Consider the following 22,102-nt stretch of genomic DNA (forward strand, 5'->3'; position numbering starts at 1 on the left):
ATGTGCAGAGAAGGGACAGATGATATGTATAAAACAAATGTGGAGCTGCAAGGTAGGAGGAAAAGAGTAAGACCACAGTGAAGATTCATGGGTGTAGTGAAGGAGGACATTGGTCTGATGTATGAGGGGGGCTAGTTTTGTGAAGTGCAAGACAGCCAGACATTTTTTTTCTCAGATGTTGGCAGAGACCAAGCATGGCTGGTGAACACTGGACTCTGGCGCAATAATAAATTTGTTTTACCGCGTGACTTCAAGCAAATTCCAGTGTTTCTGTGACTTGTTCTGTCTGAGGCCAGAAAAGAATATTGCTAATGTAACCTTAATGCGCCGCTGCCTGTTCTCAGGTTGGTCACAGCTGGAAGACGTCAATTTTAAAACCTGCTTTTGGGTTTGAGAAGAAGCATGTAGAAAGTAATTGTAGCATGCACATGAGGGCTGAACTGGGGCTTTAAAGTGGCACTACTGAGGCAAAGTCTTTGCGCCCCCTGCACTCTGTTCCTTATTGGGGGACATCATGTTCTGTTTCAGAATAAGCTTCCAGCTCAATCTCTTTTTTTTGTTCAGCAGAATGCAGATAAACCATTAAAAAAGCCTTCCGTAGTCTGTTATTTTGGATGTTATCATCCTCTTTGTTACTCAGTATCAGGTGGCAAATGCTGATTTGTGCCTTCCTGGGTTGCTTTAATTTTGGGTCCAGGATAATACCAGGGTATGCACCAGATTACCAAATTACCAATACTGAAAATGTCTTATTTTTTCTTAAATTTAGGCATCTGCTGTATATTTAATGAAATGGAGTCATTTGCTCAAACTTGATAAGTTGCAGCGCTTTCTGTTGGCGCATTTCTTTTCTTTTTTGTGCAATTTTTTTTTTATTCCTCATGTTTCTCTGAATGTTTTAATATAAAGTTATATAATCACAGAATTTGCAAAATCACACACAAAAGGTGGATTAAGGAACCTGTGCTCTACAGAAGCTATAGAGTATTATAAGCTGTATTTGCATTGTGGTTGCATCTGTGGTTAAATCATGTCTAATCCTCTGCTAATGCAGCAAGGGTTTAGAAAAAGTACCATGGAAACATCTACATATATGTTTGAGGCTTTAGCTGTGAGTATATAAAACAGTCAAATTTACTTTCAGTAACCCTGAAATCATTGAATATTTCATTGTTTCTCAGGTTAGCCAGAAAGATGAGTTTCACTTTGAAGGAGGTAAAATTGCAGAAAACATGGTGAGTTTTCTCACCACATTATAAAAATGAAAGAAGTATTTCCATGAAGTGGAAAAACAATTGTATCGGTATACTTTTATCCATCGCTGAGGCCCAAGTTGGGTAAACAACCTTCATGTCTCCATGGCAGCAGAGTGCTGCAAGCAGTGCAGCAGTGACGCAAAACAACCCCAGCTCTAAATGTGAGAGTTTACAGGAGTTTGCCGTTTGATGTGTATGCAAGGACACATCTAGTCATGCGTATTTTCATTTTCCAGCATCATCCCATCAGAAGTAGGGAAAGAAAAGATACAGTGCCAGTCTTGATCCTTATTAGCCAGAACTGATTTTAGTAATCCATCTTCATTGCATTTATTTGAATTTGTTCTAAATGTTTATTTTTTTTTTTTTTTACTATTGTTTTAAATGAAAAGATAAAAATTAGGTATTCCTGAGCATCTTTCCATAAATTGTTATTCGTAAACTAAAAAAGTGAAAAAAAATATGCAGAAGAGCTTCACTTAATTTATACCAGGATAACCTGGCCAATTATAAATGGATTAAAACTCATCACTTCACACTCTCCGCTTGCATGAATTCCCTTAACAACACTGCTGATTCTCTCCTCTTTTCTCCCTCTGCTGTGTTCTCCTGTTCCTGTCCACTGCATGTGTTTGTGCTTTTGAGGAGCAGCTTTAGAGGACCAGCGTGGGCGAGCGAGAGACAAGTGCTAAAAATCCCACAGCAACAAGCGGATGATACACAGATATCAGTAAACAACACCGATGGAAAGTGTTTTGACCACTTTCTGTTTGTCTCTTATCCTTGTGTGTATATGTGCATGTGCACACAGCGGATACATCATTATATGCTGCGAGCATCTTTTTTTAAGCTAATAAAATCTGTTTTCAAGAAAGGAACAGCTAAGATACTACGCAGGACCTTCAAGCTCCCAAGCCTCTGGTAGAGGACCCGAGCTTGAAGGATAGACCAATACCTTCTTGTTCCAGTAGCCCACTTCTCATCAGGGTGCCCTGGTTCCTCAACACCTGATGTGGACCTTCAGATTTATCTCTCTCACTCATGTGTGCGGTAGGCCTGGTTAACATGAGGGGTCTACCCTGGGACCCTTACTGGATACAGGCGCCCCAGGCTGGAATCGAACTTGCGACTATATATATATACTTGCAATAATAAGAGGGGACTTGACAAAATGGGAATAAGTTGGAATAAAAACAAAAATATATAATTTTTAACATTTTCTGAATTACTGCCTAGATTTTATTAATTACTTAATATATTTATTTTTTTTCAGTCCTCCATAGCCTTTAATAATCACAGTCTAATGTTTCCCCCTTCCTCACAGAATCTTAAACTGACTTCCTGGAACGTGATTTCTATCAAAAAACTGCCATCATGTGGTTCATGTCTTACGGTCAAGGTCCGAGAGCAGCCCGTGTTCTGCCAGAGAATTCTAAAAAAGCTCTAAATTTTGCCAGACAAGGGAAGTATATCCATGGGACAGAAGGTAGAAGAGTTCAAGGTAACCTCTCCTTCCGCTCCTCCTCACTCCCACACTGCACTCCTTTGAGCATCGCAGTCATTATTACAAGCCGAGAAAAGCTCAGAGATACTTTGTTAGGAAACAATTGTTCAGGAAGGAGATCAAGAGCGGATTCCCAAAAAGGGGTTATTTCACAGTGTGTCTTTGATTGTAGTGTAAGTAACAAATGAAAACAACCAAGAAGTTTATCAGTGATCGTGATATGTAAAAGTGTTGCAAATTAATTTTGCTTTTTTGATTTCACTTTGATTCTTACGCCAGTTTTTACTGGTAGATAAGATTAACAAAATTTGAATATTGTTTAACTTAAAGGGAATCACTAGACTTTAATAGTAAGGAAGTGAGCTTGTCTCTTTGGTCTCCTTCATCATCAAGATATTCCGAATATGCACAATGATGCTGGTGGATTGGTGCAGCCACACTCACAAACTTAAGTTAATGTATCTCTCTGCTTTAAACTTGCTTCTCTAACACACAGTAAATAATAAGAGTAGTTTTTAATACAAGCTGCACTTTTTTTCTTGTACTTTCTGGTCTCTTGGGAGCAGAATGGCACAATCATACCCAGTATCTCATTAAGTTGTTAAACATGGAACAACATAATTACTTCTTATAGCTTTAACTGTAAGTCAGTGTTAAAAGCAGCGTTTGAGTGCAGCATACTGTAAAACTGTATTCACATTACAGCAGTACAATTGGGCATTGGTGTACTGTACAGTAATCACATTGCAGTTACAAATCAAAAAATTATATTGTTTCATTATAGAAGTTCTTCACTTATCTGTGCTGTGGGTGGGTAGGATTGGACATTTCTAAATGTACTTGCTCTGGAATAGAATCAGAATCACCACATCTTTTCCTAAAGTGCTCTACATGTTGTATTTCACCATCGATGTCATCAGCTTTGTGGTTTAATCTAATCAGGCTGTTAAAAGAAAGATCTGCTGTGGGTTATGTCATATTAGGAAATACATTTGTGCAGATAAATGGGTAAGTGAAAAATCTCTCCAATCAGATACTTCCATATACTGATACATTTAATTTGAGTCTTTAACTATTTTCATGCTTGCGTGTACTGTATGACAAGTACACTGACTTGTTACTAGCCAGAAAGTTGGGAACTCTGTATATTGCTAATCATTAATGTTGCCATTTTGAATAGATTGTAGAAGGACGCACCAACAAATTTACAGCCAGCAGGAGGATACAGTGCAGATGGGTACCATGCTGGAATTCTTTCACAAGATACTTTCACAAATTCTTTTGCTGAGTTCACAAGTATGACCAGGTTGTCTGACCTGATGATGGTATTTTGTGATGTAGTTCTGATGGTGATACGTCACTTGGAATGTAGTACTGCAGTCTAAAGCCAGCTCCAGGGAATATTTTTATTATTTCACTGTAGGCAGCTCCCACTACAGTGTCTACACAAGTTAAAGTGTAGAGGGGGGGGGAGGTTAGGGCACCTTGTTGACATCCTACTGAAGTTTCAAAGAAGCTGGTGGTTCCTTTAACGCACAATTTAAAGCTGCTGTAGAGACCGCATTGTATACTCTGAGGTGAATATCGAGGCAGCAAATAAGGCATCCCTTGGAACCCAGTCATTTGTGGCCTTGAGATCGCTAAAGGCTATGAAAAGTGGAGTTCTTGAGTTCCAGTATCACTTGTCGATTTATTTCAATCCAAATTTGTTAAGCAAAAGAAGTTGTTCATATGCTTCTCTGAACCTTTATGTTAGGATTCAAGAACTATATGGGTGCATTATATTGACACTAAACCTGCTAATTAGTGCTACGTAACAGTTCTGAATAGATACCATCAACAGAAACTTTCCTCACAAGAACTGAACCACAAACTTCTCTGGTGATACAAAAACATCCAAATCCAAGCATGTATTCAGTCTGGTACAACAAAGCAGTTTTATCCTCTGCACTTTCCTCTGCACTCATAGCAAATGAACGCTGGTGAGTATTAGCTAACTTATCCATTTGGAGTTCATTCATTCTTTAAGTCTGGGGCATGGCTGCTTTGATTTACAGTCTGTGACATTTGAGTTACTGAAGTTACTGAACCGGAGTTCTGCACTGTGTTTGTGCTGTTATTTCTGATCATTAATGTGGATTTTTGTTATGCACACATGCGGTTCTTGAATGTAGCTTCCTAATCAATCTTCCTAGTGTTAGCTGACACTTTAGCCATTAGCATCATTAAAAAAAACAAAAAAACACCACATGGCAGTGATCAAAACAAAGAACAGAGTCCAGAAACCATTGGGCAACATCATGGTGAAGATTTATTTTACATGCATTGACTTTACACTGTTGTTAAATGTATCTCATATTCAAGCATGTAAGTATGTTTGTATTGTAGGCCAACTACATCTGTATTAACAGAAGTATTTAAATTTAGACCCAGCAAATGTCTCTCACCCACAGAAATCAGTGTTGTTTATTTGGCTTTCAGGCTGCACAGCAATTAGCGCAAATGTTGAAAATAATGACCTCATTATCAAAACCCAAAATTCAGGTCAGCTGTCAGCCTAATGTTGAGTTCTGCTCTAAGAAGCACTGAGATGAAATGTTTAGTTTTCTCCATACCTGTGCTCTGTTCGACCTCTATTATTTATTTAGGAAATACAGTATATCTGTACAGATATTATAACTCATCAATCCCTTCCTGACCTAAACTGCTTCTCTGCAGACTACATGCACGTGAATATTCAGGCTATCACTGCAGTAATAGGGAACAGCAGGATGAAAGCACTGAGAATCCAGCCCCTTCAACCCATCTGTCATTACTGTCAGAGCAGCCGGAGCACAGAGGGTCAATGAAACTAATTTAGACATGATTAGGGAAAAAGAAATTGGGCAAAGGATGAGTCAGCTTGCATTTGCAAAAAAATTTGGACTCACAAGAAGCAGAGCGGCTAAAAATCAGCGCACATACTCTATCCAGAGGACACGTGACACACACTCTCTTAAACATACGCTCAAGTTCACGGCCCTTATTCCCACTCACACACACAAACACATTTCCCAGTGCGAGGGGGAGGACGCATTTATCATTTTTCTCTCACTGGTCTCTGTGCTATTAGAGCAAAGGTTAAAGGAGAAGAGAGGACACAAGAGGGAACACGCAGTTCCTCCATTCGCTCCGGATTTTACAGAAAGGAAATAGTCTGCCGGTGTTGCCTCGTATCGTATAACATCCTGCTGCAGAGTGTTTCAGAGAGTAATATGGCAAATAGAATTATCAGAAGATAATTGAAGTAGGCAGAGAAAGAATGTAGGAATCAGAACAAGCATTCGGTATTTTCAAAAGGACTAAAAAATGGATAAATGAATCATTTGAGGCAAACAGAGCAGCGCAAAGCAAAGCTGGATTCTATATCCAAACTCCATTTACTACTTCTTTGGTGCATTCTCCTCCAGCTTTTTCTCTGCTTTGTTGCTGTCATGTACAATATGTCACATTTCAAGCTGAAAACAAACTGGCAGCAGCTACGGCGTGTGCTTTTCTTCCTTTAAGGTGTTTCTATCATAGAAAAAAAAACTCTTAAATTCAAACAGATTCAAGAAGAGTTGTTTGAACATAAAGCTGCTGACCACTGATTTTACCTCTGGATTCAAATTCTGCTTAAATCAGCACTTGTTTTGTTTGATGTTACCTTCTGAAATTTAAAGGTTTTAAGCTCAAAGCACCACAGAACTGCTTTGATCAGAGCTCTTAAAACACGACTTTGTCTTTAGCTGTTTTCACCTGCTGCCTAATTACAAGAGGGCGCAACAGTGGGTCGCCATGAAGATTTGATTTGGTTTGGAGAAAAGCTATCCCCGTTTAATCTTAATTTAGATAATGGGAATCCTAAACCTAGTTTAACCTATCCAGATTCTTGTATCCTACTCTTTTCAGGTTGTTAGGACAGCATTCACTGCTGATTTAACACAGAATGAAAACCATTATATTTTCACCGGACAGGACTGAACAGCTGTTAAATGACATAAAATTTAATCACCTAAATAGATTGATACATCACTTTTATTTCCTATAAATCAAAGTAGCTTAATGCTGTTTGCCATGGGAAGGTGTTATCCTTGAAAAATGCCGTAGATTGTCTTAGCAAGTGTGTTTATTACCTGTCGATTCATTTTAAAGTAAAGTGGCATCTGGTAGCCCAACAAACAAAAGCATGCAAAATGTGTCCCAGAGTGTTCACCTTTAAACGTGTTGATAGATGTGAGTAATCTTTTGAAATTCAAGTAAAAATAAAGGTCAAGCCCCTAGGATAAAATTGTGGTTACCTCTAAAGTAGGCGTTCTAGGTCCTTTCAAGTTAAATCTTTATGTTGTTTAAGGACTGCTTATGTTATGGATTGGATCTTTAAAATCTTTTGATGGTTCAGATCCTGAGAATTCCTAATAGAAGACGAGTTACTGTATCTCTGTGCAAACAGCTCAGTATTAATTCTGGACAACTCTGCAAAACTCTGCTTAGATTAACAATTCTAAACTCCCAGTTTAACTACAAAACAACAAAAACCAATGGTTAAGATGTGGTTAAATGAATGTAAAACTTTTGGTCAAGGTTAGAGAAAGGTTACTCTTGCACCAAAAGCAGTCTGGGACTGCATACCACTGTCAAGGCTGCAAATTCCTTCCACACAAACTAAGATATGGACATCTGTATCCATATTAATATATCTGGATGTGTTTTGGGGTTTTTTCTTGGTTTTGTTTTTGGAGAACATTTTGCCACTTCAGTCTGATGTGATACAAAATGTATGGTGCTCTGTCTCATAATGTTAAAAAATCCTTCATAAAAGTCATAGATCCAAAGTTTCCACTAAAATGGGTCAGGGGCCCCCTCTCTGCCAGATTTTTAGCAAATATCTCCATAATTTTTCAAGTAATTCTGTCCAACAAACAGACAACAAACTGAACCAACTGCATAACATTTTTGCTGGATGTAACTATCAATAAAGGAAACTTAAAGTCTAGGATGCCAAACTTCAGTTTCTCTATGAAAGATGTGCTTTATACAGCACCAAATCACAACAATAGTCGCCTCAAGGCGCTTTATATTGTAAGGTAGACCCTACAATAAAAGCATACAGAGAAAAACCCAACAATCATATGACCCCCTATGAGTAAGCACTTTGGCGACAGTGGGAAGGAAAAACTCCCTTTTAACAGAAAGAAACCTCCGACAGAACCAGGCTCAGGGAGGGGCGGGGCCATCTGCTGCGACCAGTTGGGGCGAGAGAAGGAAAACAGGATAAAGACATGCTGTGGAAGAGAGCCAGAGATTAACACCACCTGTTTTTCAGAGGAAAAGTGGCTGAATATGAGTTTCTGGTTTAACTGGCCTTCAAAGCTCAGAGCATAACTCCTCATTATGTTTTTACCAGGCAGCACTGACAGGACATACTTTTCATAAAAGGACAAAAATCAGTTTGAATGACCTCTTTGACCTCTCTAAGAAACCATTTTATTAACTTTCTCAAGCTTCGCATTTTCGCTCAGATCAGCTGTAAAATATTCCACGCTCAAGCCTGCTGCAGACCCTCAGCCACAAGTTGATTGGAGCTCAGGGCCAGACTTTGAAACAATCCTCAAAAATGACCAGGTCACTGACAGACACATCTGAGATGAAACAGGATGACCTTACACTTCTAAGCAGTTTTTGAGAAACTGAAATCAAATTTTAGAGCACTGATTCCCTGGATTTACATCACTGCAAAGTCACTCTTCAATACAGTCACATCAATGCTTTTTTAAATAAAAGCAACACCTACCCAAACAGAAAAAATACTGGCACAGAAAATAAAATCAAAATAATTGTGGTACTTAATTAAACATTTGAAGGGAAAATTGGAGCTTTTACAGACAGAGTAATTAATGCCTCCCTCAACAATTTAAAGGACTGAAAATTTAACTCTTTACTGACGCTTTCTACAATAAGCTGTGAAAGCACGATCACACAGAGAATGCGTGTTTCATATCAGTTAGTGAGCTAAGCTGTTTTAAAGGCAGTGCTGTACACTGGCAGCCTCAAGTGGTAAAAAAGAGGTAACTCACCAAAGTGAAGCCCGAGTCCAGGGAGTGACCTTATGGTTACTAAGGCAACCAGTCTAAAATGTCTCATAAAGAAAGATCACAATGTCAAAACACTCAAAACAAGCCATGGCCAATGTATGAGTCAGCGCTTGTACTAATATGTGATAAATCCCCGATCCGGCATAACATTATGTGTACTGGTGTGGTCCAGTCAAACAAACGAGCTATTGTAGCTGAAACTGTGGAAAAAGGTGATGCTGGTCCTGAGAGAAAGGTGTCAGAACACAAAGTGTATCACAGTTTGTTGTGTATGTTATTGCATAGCCTCAAACTAGTCAGGGTGGCCATGCTGACCCTGTCCATCACCAAAAGCACAAACACTGAGCGCATGAGTATCAGAACTGGACCGTGGCGCAAGGAAGGAGGTGGCCTGACGTGATAAATCGTGTTTTCTTTTACATCACATGGATAAAAGCAAGCCGGAGGAGGCAGTGTGATGCTTTGGGGAATGTTCTATGTTGGCTAATTTCACATAAACAGTTTTAATCTTCTGTGTTTTCCCTTTGTCTAAAATGTTCCTTGCCTCCTTAATGCCTCCTAAAGTCACATGCTCCACAGCTCATATGGCCTCTAGTCTGACCTAAGGCCATTTAAAATTGATGTTCACATTTTTTTTATTTATTTTTTTATTTTGCATAGTATGTTCTGAGATTAACAGTCAACCATTAAGAATGACTGGTACTTTGCAGGCTGCATGCAAAAGCAGAAAGTAATTATAGCATGAATACCGACATTATACATTAGAGCAGCGGAGTGGATCAAAGTTGTGCAGACTTGTGTACAACATTTAGCACAATGACAACAAAAAGAAAAAAGACAACGATAATAACATGATAATGCAAAGGGAATTCCAAGAAATTAGAAATTGGATGGGATGCTTCTTAAGATCTGCACATGGTACCAGGACGCTCTCCTGATTTTATTTTGTGAAATAATCTGAATAAACATGTACAGAAGAAGATACAGGACATACCTTCACAACAACACCTACAGCCAATTTAGAGCAGCCGGCAGGAGGAACCTGGATGAATCCAGCATCAGCTCAAGGGGAGCATCCAAACTCCATACAGAGTCACAGCTGAGCAGGAGTTTCAAACTTGGAACATTCCTTCTGTGAGGTGACAGTACAGAGTAACGCTGTAGCACCATGCTGCCAAAATAAACAACAGAGGTGGGTATTTTGCACAAAACAGTAATACAGAGGCTTCATGTGTGGTGTGTGAGTTAGCTGCAACCATTAAACATCTCCAAAAAATGTGGAGCGACTTGTAAGTCGTGCATTTTACTAAACGTGAATGAAAATGAACGATCCAAAGAGGGTTAAATCTTAAGACACTCTTAAGAAACAAAGATCAGAAGCTTCTTAGTGGGACTGCAGTTACATGTAGGTCTGTGTAGTTTCTCAGTCATCCAGGTCATGGTAGACCTAGGAGCTTAAAAAGAAGGTGACTGGACTTCTCTAAGTTTGTTGAAGAAGTTTCACCTCTCATGCAAGAGGTTTCTTCAGTTCTAAAGAAATAATTAAATGTAAGGTTTCCATGTGATTTTATGATTATATTGTAAGTAGATTTAAAAAGATGGTGCCAGTGTGTTCAGCAGGCCGTCTCCACTGCTCTCTGCTGCTTCTTACCTTTCTGCCAATATGCTATTCAGGTGGCTCTGCATTGCTAACCTATGACCGGCTTACTCTTCTAAGTCTCCGGCCACCCTATACTTACGGGTCATACTTCCATGGATCGGACCCATGGTGGAATTTAGGAGATACCACTCTGCCGCGGACGGATCACCTCTCAGGAACGTACCGCCGATCTCCGCTTCCTTCGCACAGGAGACACTACAGGAAAAGGGGTAAACGGAGTGGTGTCCGTGTCCGCATTAAGGCTTACCTAAAGGCACGGTATGTGGCTGGCTTTGACGTTGATGTGGATGCTCTCCGCCTTCCCCCGACTTTTTGGGAGCACTTTACCTTTAGATTGTTTAGGCATCGATGGATTCGGCATGCTGAGTTGCAGGCACGCCCTGCCGCCCCAGTGATTTACTTGCCGGTGTTGGATGTTGGATTAAGCCTCCTAAAGGCGGCGTGTGCTATGGCAACCTATGCCGCCCGAGACGTGCTTCCAACTGCGACTCAGCGTCTTCGACTCGGATGGCGCTATTAAATGTTAGGTCGCTGACGAATAAGACTTTTATTGTGAGCGATTTTTTTACTGTTACAGGACTGGATTTACTATTCATGACGGAAACTTGGATTTGTCCCGGTGAGTCTTTCCCTTTCTCATAGCGCCTTCCTCCGAATTGTGCCTTTTTTAGCTCACCGAGACCTTCGGGCAGGGGTGGAGGACTGGCAGTGGTCTTTAGGAATAAATTCCAAGTACGGCGCCTGCCTTCCCCTATGTTCCCTAGCTTTGAAGCTCAGCTGCTGGAACTTGCTGGTCCCCCCTTGACTCTTTGTGTTGTGATTTACCGTCCCCCGAAATATAATAAGACTTTCATTAACGACTTTGGTGACTTTTTAGCATCTCTTTACCTAAATTATGATCGTGTTCTTATCACTGGCGATTTTAACATTCACATTTGTTGCAAAGATGATGTGTTTGCCAAGGATTTCCTAGCCTTAGTTGACTCTCTTAATCTTATCCAGTGGGTTAATGCACCTACCCACCTTAAAGGACATACTCTTGATTTGATTTTTTCTTATGGACTGGACATTTCTATCAGGGACATCAGCAACATTGGAATCTCCGACTGATGCTGAGTTATGCAAATTGGACCAGAACTTTGAGGGTCCTCGAGGTCTTGTGCGCATAATCAATCCTGGGACTGTGGCTGAATTTTCCGCTGCTTTCTCTAAATCTGCTCTCCCTGACATTGATCGTTCTACACCCTCTTCAGTTGATGATTTTGCTAACTCCTTTCTCTGTACCTGCTCCTCTTTACTGGACGTTGTGGCCCCTATGAAAGTGAAACGGCCTAGAAGCTGCTCTCAGCCGTGGCTAAATGACTCTTTATGCGCTTTACGACGCGTTTGCCGCCAGGCTGAAAGACAGTGGAAAAAAGATAGGCTCCAGGTGTCTTTTGATATCCTTCGCAGGACTCGCCTGGAATTTCAGAAATCTGCTAAGTTGGCTAAAGCGGCTTTTCTGTCGGGTGTCATTGCGGATAACAGTCACAAGCAATGTTCCCTCTAAGCTGCGCACGTGCGCAATTACGCACTGCTGGCACGGTCTCTGCGCACAGAAAATCTGTGTTGCGCACAAAAAAAATTAAACTGAATTGAAATTAAAATTAATACTTTAACAATTCTGTTTTGCAGTGTTAGTCAGTGAGTGACTGGCTGCTCCCATATTGTATTAGAACGATGCCACCTTATCCCATAGTCCAGCCAATAATGCGATTTACATTCGTATATACGCAGCTAATCAACGTGGTTGACAGGCTATGACAGCGTCCTTATGTGCCGACACCGGTCTTTTAGCTGGCAAAGGGGCGTGGCTGATGTGGAGTGAAGCCACGTTAATGACAACGTGTCCAACCATTGGAGATGTGAGCAGGACAGACGGAACAATTGACGGGAAAAGTGGGGACTTTATACCAGTTTTTAAATTGTGTTGATAGGCCACGTAAAACCAGAGTTGTGATAAAAAAAAATATGCAATGTTTGGTTTTCTTCCTGAATACTGTCGTTGTTTATATTTACTGCGGAATAAACGGTAAAAACGGCGTTTTATAAGAAAAAAGGCTCGAAAGCACTCTCCGCCTGTGAGCAAAAACAAACTCCACCCCCCTCTCCCTTTCCTATTCGTCCAAAAAAGTACCATGTCGACCAATCAAAAAATGATATGGCAACGTGGCATCTAGTTGTTAAGAAACGGGGGGAAGTTTTAGGAGTGACGGCGGTGCTTTGATATGTGAGAGATTTGCGACGTTTAGCGCAAATCTTGTGTAGTTAGTGTGTAGTGTAGTTTTGCTGTGTGTGTCAGAACAATGAGGCGAGTACTGAATGTTACAGGTGTTACAGCAGTGATACATCTCCTGTTGTCAGGCCTGCAGGTATCAGGCTGTTGTTCTCCTTTATCTCACAGGGACAGAAATTATTTTTTGGAGTGGCACAAATAATTTGTGTGGCATCAGATTTGATGCAGAACAGCTGATTGTTCTGTAAATAGTTTGAAATGTTTATTTAAAAATGCCTTGGCTGCATTTAAAAAAAATAGCTGCAAAAATCTTTGTTTGCCAAACTGAGTTACTTTTTTGAAGAAGTAACTATATAATTAATTGCCCAGCATTGGTCATTATATACTGTATTTTGCAGACAGAGAGTTACAGGACTCTCTCCCAGACCACAGACTCATAATACAAGTCAGAGCTTTTTTTAAAAAAAGAAAGAAAGTTGTGCTTTCAAAATTGGAGTTCAAGTTATTTTTACTTCCAATAGTGTTAACATACTACACAGGTCTATGACTAGATTTTTTTTACATTTTCATTGTAAGTGGGCTAAAGCAGTTAATTAAAAGTAGTCTAACATAAATGTAAATGCTGTAATTTGATTATTTTAATAAACCATGTAACTTGGATGGATTAGATGCCGGCGCGACCACAGTGCACACGTCTGATGTCGCTCACAGTGGTCCAAGGGATCGCTCAGGGAGTTTGTGTGTTCGCTCAGACACGTGAAAAATTAGAGGGAACATTGGTCACAACCCACGTATTTTATTTAAGACTTTTAACTCATTGATCAATCCTTGTCCTGAAACACCTAGATTGGCTTCCTTAGCCCTTTGTGAAAAATTTTTAACTCATTTTACAGGCAGAATCTTATCTCTAAGAGTCTCACACCCCCCTGTGATGAGTCAGGCCCCAGCATTACGATGCTCTACTAACCTCAATCAGTTTGATCCAGTTTCGCTCCCTACTCTTAAGGGTATAATTGATCACCTAAAAAAGTCAAACGCTGCTCATGACATCCTTCCATCTCGCATTATTAACGATGGGTTTAACATTATCGGGCCCTGTATTTTATCATTAATTAACCTGTCATTGTTATCGGGTTGTGTTCCGGCTGCTTTTAAACACGCTGTAGTGCAACCTATACTCAAAAAGAGCTCCCTTGATCAGAATGACCTCTCTAACTTTAGACCCATTTCCAAACTCCCGTTTCTGTCTAAAATCCTAGAGAAGATTGTTTATTCCCAACTACAAACTTATTTGGATGCAAATAATATCGGGGAAAAATTTCAGTCGGGGTTTAAGCCACGCCATAGTACGGAAACTGCATTACTGAGAGTCTATAATGATCTTCTCTCAATTGCTGACTCAGGGCACCCTGTGGTGTTAATTTTGCTTGATTTGTCCTCTGCTTTTGATTTGGTGGACCATAATGTCCTTTTAATGAGGCTTGAGCATCTGGTGGGCATCACAGGCAGTGCCCTTAGCTGGTTTAAATCCTATCTCTCAGAAAGGTCCTTTTCTGTCACCATGGGTACCTACGCCTCCTCCATTGCCCCTGTTACCTCTGGTGTCCCCCAGTTGTCTGTGCTGGGTCCCATGCTGTTCTCTTTATACTTGTTACCCTTGGGCCGAATCTTTGATAAATACAATATTTCTTTTCACTTTTATGCGGATGACATTCAAATCTATTTTGAACTAGCTGAGGATGTCACGTCGTCGTTGCAACACTTCTTTGATTGTATGAATGAAGTTAAAACCTGGCTACTGAGCAATTCCCTCATTCTAAATGATAAGAAGACTGAAATTGTAATCTTTGATAGTCCCTTCTCTCGGGCTGAACAAACTGGTACTTTTGGGCCCTTTGCTGACTCCCTTTCTGACACTGTGAGGAACCTGGGTGTTGTCTTGGACAGTTCCTTCAAGTTGGACAAACATGTGTCCTCTGTAGTTAAATCGAGTTTCAATCAATTACGTCTAATCTCTAAGGCCAAGCCCTACATACCACGTAAGGACCTGGAGAAACTTATCCATGCCTTTGTTACATCAAGGTTAGATTATTGTAATTCCCTTTATACTGGTCTGCATTCTGCCCTTGTTCACAAACTGCAGCTCGTTCAAAATGCGGCTGCGTGTCTGTTAACTGGAACTGGCAGGTTTGAGTCTATTACTCCAGTTCTTTCCGACCTACACTGGCTCCCTATTAAATTTCGTATTGATTTTAAAATCTTATTGCTCACTTTTAAAATCATAAATAACACCGCGCCCAGCTATCTTAGGATCTCCTCAGCTTTTATACCCCTGGGAGAGCGCTTAGGTCAGCAGGCCAAATGCTCCTGGTGCGACCTAGATCTCGGCTCAAGACCAGAGGTGACCGCGCATTCGCCGCTGTCGCACCCTACCTCTGGAATAACCTCCCTCTAGCTATTCGGGTGTCTGATTCAATTCAATCTTTTAAATCTCGATTAAAAACTTATTTGTTTAGCCTTCCCCGCCTCCTAGAGCCCGCATTTTTAGTGTACTGTAACTTATCTTTTTCGCTTATTAATGTTTATAATGTTTTAACCTTCAGCCTTTCGGGTTGTGCCTACTATACCTGGTGTATTATTGGTTAGTTATGTCACCCACCTGTTAGTATATTTTATTTGTATTTTGTATTTTGTGTTTTGTATTTGTATTTATTATTACTCCTAACTCGTTCTGTGAAGCACTTTGGCATACCTGTGGTTTTTTAAATGTGCTATATAAATAAAATTGTAATTGTAATTGTAAGTACTAAAACGTTAACTTAAATAGAATCTGCTTAAATGAAATTTATTTGATTGTATAAATGAAGTTTATACTTAATGATTCATGATTTTAATTTAAAAAAAACCAACCTTTGATGTTATATATTTCAATTGCATTTTACTAAAAAATCATTGCTTTGTGCGTGTGTGTAGGTTGCTCTGTGGAGATTTATTGCTGCCACGCTCTTTACCTTCTTTTTACAATATCTGGCAGTTTAACATGAGCTGGTGTTCTGTGGGCTTTTGTGGACTCGTGCTTTTGCTGTGCGCCTTTTTTGCAGTCATGAACTCAGAGCAAGTGAAGAATCACAGAGATAGAGTCTGGGCTCCATCACAGCACCGAGGTGGTCTCTTTTATTACACGACAAACAGCTCCTGAGGAGTAACGTGTGCGGACACACACGCACACGGGGCTTAATTCTCCGTGTTGGAACACAGCTCAGTTTCCGAGCCTCCTCCTTTTGCGCGCTAAGCTCCGAGAAGGCGTGTCCAGTGACGTCTCCGAATGGGACAAACCTTAAACCTGGCATTTTGTGGGCTGGAGAGGGATTGAGTGGAAATATTATTGACACACCATCAAGGAAGAAGTTCGTGGAGGAATAACGCGGAGGAATAAGAGCCGAGGTGCACGTGCGGCGTAGTTTATATTTTCACTTTTACGCTTTCGTTTATTGACTGTTTGCGGCGACTTTGACTTTTAACCCAAAGAAGTAAAGCGGCAGAAACAGCTGATATGTTCCCGTGACAAGTTCGTGAAATGGAGACAAATAAGATGTGATTTCTTTTCCACTGAGATGAGCAGAGAGTGACCGCAGCGCAGCAGGGAGGGGGTGAAGCTGACCGGATCGTTCCCAGTGTAACAGGTGCAGCTCTGCTCGGTTCAACAGAGTCAATTCTGATTGTGTTTTAACCGATCAACTTTACCGATCTCAGAGAGTTCATGGTTTGACTGGTGTGGGTAAAACAGCTGTCTGAGAATTTGCCAATAAAGGCAAAAGGTTCAATCAAGTTTAAATTTACTGTGTAGGAGATGTGTAAGCATAAAATACCTAATTTTATTGCTCTAAACCATAAAATATGCTTTTTGTAATTATGAGGCGTGCAGTGTGACCAGAGCTGAAGAGAGACATATGCTTCATTAACAGTTCTCTCGCCTGCTGTCACATTACAGTAAATGTAGTTTGCTCAGTTGTTCGGGAATTTTAAGAGGTAAAATTGACATTTTTCTGAAAAGGTTTGGGCTTTGGTTGCGGACTCTAATTGGCTCACAGCACAGATTACATAAAATAATAAAAGTTGAATTAGGAGAACAATCATACCACTTAACCTTTTGGGTTGCCATTAGTCTAATGTGGCTCTGATAGGGAGAAGCCAGGCTTTTTCACGCAGTCACTGAAGAGAAGTTGAGACTTTTGTCATCACCAGTAAAATGTAAACTTTTTTTCTTTTAATTTTAATTTTCTAAAACTTTCCCAGACACATCAAATAATAAAAAGACCGGAGCTGTAAAGGCTCCTGCTGATGTTTTGTGCCCAATTTCTGTATCTTATTCAATGAAATGTTTTAATTGCGAGTACTTGTATTTGTCAGAATTTGTATTCAACCTGTAAAGGACAAAAAGAGGATACTGGTTTCATTTCTCACTCTTCACAGTTGTACTGCATTCAGTTTAAATCTTAAATCTTCCTCTGTGCATTTAAAATGTATATATTTAAAAACAAAAAACAAAAGCAGGGGTTGTGGATCAACCTAGTCACATCAGTTAGTCAAACATCTACATAAAATAAAGACAATGTTCTTAGACTCATTAGACTTCCTGCAGATGCCTGATACATGTGTGTGTGTGTGTGTGTGTGTGTGTTCTGAACCTTAAATGTGGCTTTGCTGAATTTTTAACTTTCCCTTTTCCTAATCCTGTCCTCTGAGGAGCGTGCATTAAAGACGTTCCTCCACGTCTTATTACAGCATTGCTGTGGTTTTTATGTGAGGATTTGCACTCTAATCTTTAGACGGCCCTGGCGATTAGTTTATCACATCAACAAAACTGACTATCTGCTCCTGTTCTTCAGGCCACACAGTGGATGTAAGCCTGGCAGCCTCCTCTCCGCAGCCTTGAGACTGCTCACAGTGTAATTATAATCTGACTGTTACTGTAAATACCAGATTCCTTTTCCACTCGCGAATAACTTAGCTGTGTGGGAGATGAATATATGCACACGTGTGTGTGTGCGTGTGTGTGGAGGGGAGGATGGAGGGAAGTCCTGCCGTTACTAGAAATAAGATTTCAGGCTTGGTGTACATCCCCTTCCGATCTCCGGTTTTCATTCCCATTGAAAAGAATTCCACAGTTTGGCAACGAAAACTCTTCAAGGTCACTCTGCTCGACAGTTCCCCCCCACCCCCAACCCCCACCTCCTCCAAGTGCAGCCCACAGGTCGTCCATCACCCGAGATACACGAGAACACTATGTGACTAAAACATAGCACTAGTGAGCCCAGAAGTAGTGTGCTGCAGTCTTCTCCCTTTAGGCAGGTGTAGCACCAGTAAGCGGACTGTGTGCCGTGCTTTGCAGCGCGGCACGAAGACAAGAAGATTAGAGTGGGATCAAACTGCACATGTTCATAATGCTTGATAATGAATCATTTCAGAAGGAAACTAGTTTCATTTGGCTTCTGATGTCTGTTAATCTGAAGCTGGGCATCAAACTCGTGTATTAAAAGTTGCAGACTGACAGGTTTTTTGCTTTTTTTAACGTTGAAAAAACCTGTCAAGGATCTTTTTTTTTTTTTTTTGTAACTCATGTAAATATTTTTTACAAACACACAAATTATCATCTGTTGACGCACAAACATTAAATTTTCACATATTTTGTTTTACGAGGTTACAAAACACAAATATGTAGTCTTTGTCTCAGTGTCTTAGTGTTTCTTTTTTCTTTTATTTTTTTTGCATTTAAATTAAACACAACATGCTTATACAAAATCAACCGAGAACAATTACTGTCTTTAACATTTGTGAACTTATAAGCATGAAAAGAAAAAAAGAAAAGGAAAAAAAAAGAAGAAAAAAAATTATAGCAATATTAACTTAATAAAGAGTAAAATAAACTAAAAAAATTCACGCGGAGTGTGAGGCATGAATTATGATCAGTTAATTTTTAAGAATTCTAGAAATGGTTGCCAAATCATACAAAAACTCGCCAGTGTCCCCTTTCTATCAAATCTTATCTGTTCCACCCTGGCCACAGACACCATCTCATTAAGCCACCTGTTAAAACACGGGGCCGAAGAAGACCGCCACTGTAAAAGAATAAGTTTTTTTGCAGCCAGCATACCCATTGTAATTATCTGTTTTTGTGAAAAGGAAAAGGATTCGACTGATGCAAATGATCCAAGTATAGCCAATGTACCATCACGTGGTACTTTTTTCCTAAATTGGTTTGAAAACCACATAAAAATCTGGCTCCAAAAAGCATTCAAGACAGGGCAATGCCAAAATAAATGTGCAAGGGAACCTTCACCGATATTACATCTGTCACATAAGGGGGATACAGAATTATAGATCCGGTTAAGTTTAAGTTTAGAAAAGTGTAATCTGTGAATGACTTTAAACTGGATTAGTTTATATCTGGCATTTATTGAGCCTTTCTGAATATTGGACAAACAATTGTCCAAACAAACCTGTCAAGGATCTTTGACAGGTTTCATCAGTCTGTCTAAATGTAAAATGATCAGCATTTTATTTATGATGATCAACAACAACAAAAAACAGTTGTGCCAAATCACAGTGTTCTTCTTAATCCTTGCAGACAGCCAGATTTTCTTCAGCGTGTATTTCTGCATGATCGTGGACAGGAAGAATTCAAAGCAAGGAAGAGCACTGTTTTAGATGTGTAAAATAAAAGTAAAGCAAAATACTGTATTGTGTCACGTTACAACTTTTGTGAGGATATACACCACAAGCAACTTAGTACTAGTCGTACTGAACAGTGTTACTGCTGATGTTTGATCATCAGCTGATCTGCTGGTGATTGCTTGTTGGCTTGTGGAGGTCACATGTTAATTTTTTATACATCAAAGAATGAAAGAATTTATTTATTAGCTGGGGGTTTAACTGACATTAGGGTTAGTTTTTCTTTTTTTTTTCTCTTTTTTCACCATCATTTTAGCTTTGATGAATGTTTGATGACATGCTTTGAGATATATTTTAGACTAAAGAACAGTACTGGTGGATGTAAACCTGCATATATGTGTTTGTGGGTGCGGATTGTTTAAATTTATTTATAGGTGGAAACTTACAGGAGTTGTTGATTTGTCACTTAGAATTTTTGTGGCTCACCCAGGATTTCAAATGCATCCAGCTAAACTACATCTTGGAAAGGTGGATGAGTTGATGATCTTTTATTACAGATTATCTTAATTTGGCTCATAATCTGCTTTTCAGGACAATTCTTATGAAATAATTAAACAGATTAAACAAAAGCATGAGGAGATTTGGATCCCGCTCAGCGAATGTAACCTGATGCATCACGGAAGTGCAACTTGTTGTGTAAAGAAAACACAGCATAGCAGCCAGGAATAGCACAGTTCTCCCATCATATGAGCCATGCGAGCTGTCACTTCAAGTTAGAACTTGAATAGAAATCAAAGCAAAAGCAGGTTGCATAGATTTGTGAGTTGGCCCTTTTAGCATTTAGTTGAAGTGACCAGCATTGTATCCAGGCAACCATATGAAAAACCACTCATGTGATTACCTGACTTCAACTAAATCTGTGGGGAAAATTGTGAATCATAGTGTGATTCCATCCCCAAAAAGAGAAAGCTGACTGCTTGGAAACGAAGCACAGCGCCGCTGTGTCAGTAAACCTCCTTATCATTGGCACATTTATAACTGGTGCACAGAGTTTAGCTGAGGTTTCCAGGTTGAACAGCATTGTTTAACTGAAACAATAAACTTTAAGTAGCTTTGCTCTTTTTTGGTGGAAATGTATGTGTTACCCTTATTAGAAGCAACTTGGCACCTTAAAATGGCACTGAACACAATGAATGGGTTTTGTTAGATGCAACACTAAGTAACATTCGGTATTCAAAATGTCATGATTTCCATCTGAAACAAGCAAAACAAAACAGAAACCTTTTTCTATGATTTACTTTAATTTAGGGCTGTCACGATACTAGAATTTCAAAATTCGATACTGATACTCAGGAAATTACTTGATACTTTATACCGTTGTTGGTACATCAGGTAAAAAGTTTGACCCAATTCTACAACAATCAAAGTAATTGTAAAGAATCCATATTTTGAAAAGGTTAACTTGTTAGTTGTTAGTTTACTAGTTGTTAATTTTTAGCTGCTTCCCATTTACATTTAACAAACTAAGTATAATAAGTTTAAGAGGTTTTATTCGTTTTATCAATTATTTAGATCATTCCTTTATGTATTGTGAAGGTAAAATGTATGTTAAAAATACTTGTATACAAAGGATACAACAAACATCACACTACATCTAAATAACTTCATTACTGTAGAAGAAGAGTGTTATGGAAACCTAATAAACTTTGGGTAAAGTGTGGTATAAAAATAAAAATAAAACAAAGATATTAAACACAGAGCGCTCACTGTGAAAGAATGAAAGACTGGCTGCAACAAAACAAGTAACACGTTTGAATAAATTGTTGTTGTTATATTGTTATTGTTAAAGTTTATCAGCTTGTCCATATCTGCCTGCAGCCTCTCTCTCATCTAAAGTTCGAAACTGCTCTGCGTCATTTTGCAGCTCAGGATATAAACAGCTGCTGACGCGTGAAACCGTCTCATTCGGCTCTGCTCTGGATTTAATTCAGTTTGCTCGGATTGGTTCTCCTCACTCTGGACTCTCTGTCTGACTCTTTAATACATATTTTTGTATCTGAGTATTGATGTTTTTTAACAACCTGACTTGGAGTAGGTGTATCTGATGGCTTACGGTCATGCACTGGTACATGCGTTCATGACTTATTGTGCTGTTACTGGTGCTGCTGGGTGCTGCATTATTTTCACAGTTCACATTTGCAATGATTTCCATTAAATTAGTGTGGCAAATGTTTTAATGGCTGTAATGACCTGTAATCAGAAAAGTTATTAGGTAATGCTATCTCAGATATTTTAATCACATGGATACATCCATGTGCAGTTTTGCTTAATTAAAAAGAGAACTGCACAGTGTTTTCTTAATGTAAAATTCTCTTACTTTTACATTTCCAGCCAATTATCAATGTCCTCAGCTACTTTGACTATCCATTACAAATAAATATCTTTTAGTTTATACAGTTAAACAGCTGCCATTTATATTCTTTTGTGTTGGCTCTAAAGACTATACAGTGGACACAATGTTAAAGTGAAAGGGGCCCTATTGCACTCATTTCTGTTTTTCTATATTTTTATTATTTGATTCTACTTGTTTTGCATGATTCACAACTAATAATCCTCATGTAA

The 22,102-nt window shown here is 39.4% G+C and overlaps 1 protein-coding gene across 3 annotated transcripts in view; it reads left to right on the plus strand.

Annotated features, from left to right (window-relative positions):
* Positions 1 to 16,086: 16,086 nt before the first annotated feature.
* The window catches only part of esr2b (estrogen receptor 2b), a 65,395-nt gene continuing 59,379 nt past the window's right edge, over positions 16,087 to 22,102 (plus strand). Inside the window, exon 1 of one of the 3 annotated variants that reach the window (XM_039602899.1) lies at positions 16,087 to 16,491. The gene's annotated coding sequence lies outside the window, so the exon portion shown is untranslated. The remainder of the gene's footprint in view (positions 16,492 to 22,102) is intronic. The other 2 variants (XM_039602898.1, XM_031727562.2) reach the window with 2 other exon arrangements.

Source organism: Oreochromis aureus, linkage group 19 (assembly GCF_013358895.1).
Source record: "Oreochromis aureus strain Israel breed Guangdong linkage group 19, ZZ_aureus, whole genome shotgun sequence".
NCBI lineage: Eukaryota > Metazoa > Chordata > Actinopteri > Cichliformes > Cichlidae > Oreochromis > Oreochromis aureus.